Source organism: Trichomycterus rosablanca, chromosome 21 (genome assembly GCF_030014385.1).
Source record: "Trichomycterus rosablanca isolate fTriRos1 chromosome 21, fTriRos1.hap1, whole genome shotgun sequence".
NCBI lineage: Eukaryota > Metazoa > Chordata > Actinopteri > Siluriformes > Trichomycteridae > Trichomycterus > Trichomycterus rosablanca.
The window spans coordinates 13,352,956-13,358,771 of NC_086008.1; positions in this window are offsets into that span (position 1 = coordinate 13,352,956).

A 5,816-nucleotide genomic window follows, 5' to 3' on the forward strand; every position below is an offset into this window, starting at 1 on the left:
ACAGCTCGCAGTAAGATGCCACCACTGACTGAGGAACTGCACACCTGTCAGAGGGGAAAGACAATTAAAACATCAAATTCCTGGACTCACTTGTGATTTGTTGATTCAATGCGTTTGATTGAATGTTAGAAATATAGCTAAGTCAAGAGAGGGGACAGAGGGGCACTGAATGTTCCTGGAGATACAGTTGAAAGCATAGTTTGGTAGTTTAAAGTTAAAGAAACACTGGCGACACTACCTGGGCATAGAAGCTCTCAACAGAAGCCACCAGATTGCTGAGATGGCTGGTGGTCATAAAACTTTGAGTGACTACAAAAGACCTGCAGCAAGATTTAGAGGTTTCAGTTTTCACAGTAAGTCACATACTAAACTCTAAAAGTCTCCATGACTGAGCTTTAAGATGTACACATCTACTGACCCATAAGCACAAGAAAATTGACTCTAACATACTCAAAACCATATAAATAAGCCAGAAATTTTTAGATTTTGTACTGAAACCAGAACCTCTCAGGTCTATGGATCAGTGGTATGTCTGGAGGAGGAAGAATGAAGCATACACTGAGAAGATCATCTTGCCTACGGTGAAGCATGCCAGTGACTCTGTGATGCTTTGGGGCTACTTTGGCACTGGAAACCTGGAGCATGTGGAGGGCAAGAAGGATCAGGAAATCCTTGGAGTAGTTGGTCCACCTTGTAGATGTAAAGTCAGAGACGATAGCTCGGCTATTGATGCTGTTTGAGTTGGTCATCTTCTAGACCTTCATCAGTGGTCACAAGACGCTGCCCACGGGGCGCTGTTGGCTGGATATATTTTTGGTTGGTGGACTATTCTCAGTGACAGTGAGGTGTTTAAAAACTCCATCAGCATTTCTGTGTCTGACCCACTCATACCAGCACAACACAGACTAAGGGTGTGTTCGAAAAGCTAGTGCGCTCTCTACATAGACAGCATTTTACGTCATCCTGTGCGCGCTCCCGAGAATGAGGCTGTTCGAAATCCTAGCTGCCTTAAAATCCTCACTTCTGAGGCATCTTATTATTTCAATGTTATTTTGGCTCAAGAACGAGTGAGCATCCGACCCTGCCTTAGTGATCAAGGCAATCCCAGAATTCTTCTCTCACAGACAAATAAACATGGCTGACGGGGCGGAGAAACGAATGGAGTTATTTTCAAACGTAAATAAAATATTACTGATTTTTAACTTGTACCGAGTGTTTTTATTTGCAAGTTCGGGCTTGTCAGGAAATTTAACCGTTATCGGTACATGAAGGAAGATGTTATATTGACGTTAGCGTGCCGTGCTACCTCAGTTTATTGGTTTTAATGGCAAGATGCTAAACGCGAAATGCGAAACCCGATGGAATCGCTGTCTAAGTAGTGCGTTCGAATAACCTGACTTATAAGTCACTGACTTATTAGAATCCTCTCTACTAAGGCAGCTGCCTATGTAGACAGTAAGACAGCAAGGCAGCTCCCTAGGTTTTCGAACACACCACCACCATTGTCAGTGTCACTGCAGTGCTGAGAATGATCCCCCACCTAAATAATACCTGCTCTGTAGTGGTCCTGGGAGAGTCCTGACCATTGAAGAACAGCATGAAAGGGGGCTAAAAAAAAGCATGCAGAGAAACAGATGGACTACAGTCAGTTATTGTAGAAGTACAAAGTGCTTCTATATGGTAAGTGGAGCTGATAAAATGGACAGTGAATGCAGAAACAATGTTATGGCTGATCAGTGTATGCATCAATGCCAAAATGTCCCATTATTTTGATTAGAAAGCCTGGCAAAAATCAATACGAGAGCATATACACTAAATAAAGTAGCATTTTAATGATAATATCTTTTACCAAGGTGTCACCCAACAACACACCACAGATGACACTACAAAATTCAACAATTATTTTAAGTATTTGAAATACTGGCACCAGTCTTGTTCCTATAAATGAGATCGTTGGAATGGTCTGTGCCTTTACACTCTTGTGCTTTTCATTATGACTGGAAAACAAAAGGGGGTTGAGGTCCACTGGCACGCTGACTACGATCGGAGCCAGAATGATATAAAGTCAAGAAGCACTTAACTTAATGAGCTGCCAGGGTAAAATATACTGCTCCTGCACTGGGTTCATCAGAGTCTGTGATCTGAATTAAGCAGCTAAAATCCAGTCTGGGTTTCCACTCCTGTAATTTATAAGCCGAGATGAGACACTATGTACTTAATGCATGAAGTCATAACAATGTCCATTTTTATTGCTTTTATTTTATTATTATACATGAGAAAACTAACTGTACATCTCTACAGTCTTCTCTCTAGCAAGTAATTTATTACCTGGTTTTTATTCGTGGTGTGTATTTGCTGTTAGTAATCCAATACAAATTCAAACCCTGTTAATTATACTGCGGTGTCTAGTTTATTAATTCATTGATTCAATTATTGATCCTGATCAGAGTCAATTGCTGGGCCTATAAATCACCTGGAAAGGATGGATTGAAAATAGGAACACCCACCCACTCTCTCATCCATTCACATCCGGGGGTAATGTAGAGCAGCCAATCCAACTACTAGCTGTATCAGATGTAATTGTTCAGGAGCTTCAGTAACCACTGAATGCTTTACAGACCATGAGCAGAGTCTGTAAAACTGTAGAGCTCTAGTAAAGAGGTGGCAATAGGGCGTGTACTCTATGTTGGAATTATTATGTTGGAAACATAATAAGGCACACCAGCCACCATCTCAATTTAGGGTTAATGACCCTAAAAGTTGTCGTTAACTGTGGCATTTACAGCATTTAGCGAACACTTATCCGAAGAGACTTACAATTATGCCAACACAAGCAACTGAGGGTTAAGGACCTTGCTCAGGGGCCCAAGGGTGGCAGCTTGGCAGTGGTGGGGTTTATACTGGCAACCTACTGATTACCTTAGCTGCTGAGCTACCAACTTCTTCTGATTACCAGTTACTTAATCACCGAGCTACTACAGTTACTCAGTGTAGGGTTAGCAGTAGGAACTGGCAATCTCCCATCATGCTTCCTCTCCACCAATGCCAATCCCCACTCTGATTGAGGAGAACGAAGCTAACCCATGCCCCCTCCGACATGTGGGCAGCAGCCGTATGCATTTTGTCATCTACGCTTTGACAGCAAAAAAAAGACAAACAGATATGTTTAGATGAACTGAGACGAGCTGAGCTTGCATGTCTTTACTGGTTTCCAATCATGGAATTGTTAATTCCTTACAAGGATAAAAGGTCATGGAGGTCCAGTAATCAAGAGCTGTTTGTCATCTTAAGGACAATTGATTTGAATACATTTATTTTTACTTTAATAGAAACATCATCACAACATCATTAATCACTAATTATGTTTGAATTGGACAAACAGTAGTAGCCTAGTGGGTAAACCTTTTGGGCTTTCAATCGAGAGGTTGCCGGTTCAAATCCAGGCTTTGCTATGCAGCAAGGTCCTCAACCCTGTCTGCTCCAGGGGCGCCATACAGTGGCTGACCCTGCACTTCGTCTGATGTACTGGTGATGTTTTGTTCATTTCAGTCAATAATATAACTGCACACATAATATTGCACTATACTGCACAGAAAATGGATTTGCTTCTGTTTACTTGGCAAGCCTGATAAGCAAATTATGCAGTTCTGCATGTATTTGTTCCCCCATGATGTATTGCCTACTTTTAAGGTATGATTAAGATGGACTTTGATCTTGTGCTAACTTACTGATACATCTAGACTCTGGAATGTAAACCCAGTGGAAAAGCTTTCTAATAGCAATGACTCACGCTTAATACCAATGTACCAATAGTGGAGTAAAGTATCTTAGTTTGGTTAGTAGAATGAAATAAAAATTACAGCAGACATCAGGGGTACAATAGGCTCATCTGACCTTTATGTGTGCAGAGTGAATAGTAAAGCACTTATACCTGCAGGGTAAGCGGAGTGTAGTGTTGTGCTTCAGACTGAGTACACTCATGTCATCTGTTATTTACTGTCTGATTTTGGTATTCCTTTTTTACAGCTGCAATTGGAAATACTCTCCACACACACACACCCACACCCACCCACACCTACCTTAAATTCTATTATGGTAATACAACCAACAAGAAGTCTCATCAAACAGAGCAAGAATATTTTATACATACAACTAATTGTGATGACATAAGTTGACATATTGTCTCTAAATGGATAAAAACATTTGGTTCTCTTAACAAATGCCCATGTGCATTATTTTTTAAACCCTAGCTTCAGTATTTGGAACATCGATTTGCCTTGACAACCACTAATAAGTGATTTCACCCATTTTTCTCATGAAAAAGCTTCCAGCTCATTAAGGATTGAGGGATTTAAATCCTCATGACTATTGATGGCTTTAAAGTTCAAAGACTTGAATCTGGAGACTCATATTCCAGAATTCCAGATATTCCATAAACAAATTTTGGTCGAACTGGAAGTGTGCTTGGGATTGCCGGAAGGTTCAACTTCACCACTTTTTTCCACCTTCTAAAATGTCTTGGTATCTTTGTGAATCATTGAAGCCAGTCACATGGTCAAGGCTGACCGCTCCTGCTGCAGAAAAACATTCACACATTATCACTGACCCACCTCCATGCTTGACCTTGTGGATAGTATTCTTATGGTCATAGGCCACACACTTTATGGCACCAGAAACACCGATCCACATGACCAAACAGTAGAAATTTTGATTCATCAACCCACAGAACTAGAACTGTGTCCCAGAACTCTGCAGGCCTATATCCAAATTCCTCCTGGTGTATACCAGTCCCTTCCTATGCTTTTTGGTCAAGAGTAAAGTGTGTTGAGTCTACATCATTGATTTTCCAAGTTGCTGCATCATTCAACTGACGAAGATTTAATTTGAAGCAAAATTTGATAGTTCTTTATTTTATTAATTATGACTGCAGGGGGTATGCACATCTATGACCTAAAAGAATCCCAGTATTTTCTACGCTAGTCAATTGTTTCATTCATCTTGAATGGATGAATCTGACACCAATACATACACCGATCAGGAATAACATTATGACCACCTTCCTAACTGACTGGTCTGCGGCTATGCTGGCCCATATGCATAAACTGTGACGCACTGTGCGTTCTGACACCTTTCTATCAGAACCAGCATTAACTTCTACTTTTTTATTTCATGTTTTGTCTGCTCAACTTCATTTCATTTATTAATATACCTCCATTCCTGCATTTCAGGCCTGCAACACAAAGTTGAGACAGGGGCAATTTAGGGCTAGTAATGAGGTGAAAAAACTAAATAATTATGCGAATGGTGCTGACTTCTCTGGGCTCAGAGGCATCTAGGATGGACCATCACACAGTGGAAATGTTTATTGTGGTCAGATGAATCAGCATTCCAGGTCTTTTTTGAAAAAAAAAAAAAAAAAGGACGCCGTGTCCTCTGGAACAAAGACGAAAAGGACCATCCAGTGTTTTTTTTATTATTTGCATTTTCCATGCTGTCCCAACTTTTTCTGATTTGGGGTTGTAAAATGAATATATTTATCTGACTGCAACTGATTACATACACGCACATATTTCTGATAATTCTGATTATTTATTTGATTTCAGTGCCGACAGCATCAAGTTTTCCAGGGTCAGTTAGAATCACTGATCTAGAACTAAACAAGCGGATTGGAACGCAAGCCCGTTTACTGCGTTTTAACCGAAGCGTCTGTGTTGCCACGGGAACGCCCTGTCCAATCAGAATTGTCAATAAATACCCTGTGAAGCTTGTACCCAATCGGATTACGTCTTGCTTGGCTTTCAACAGTTTGAAACGCG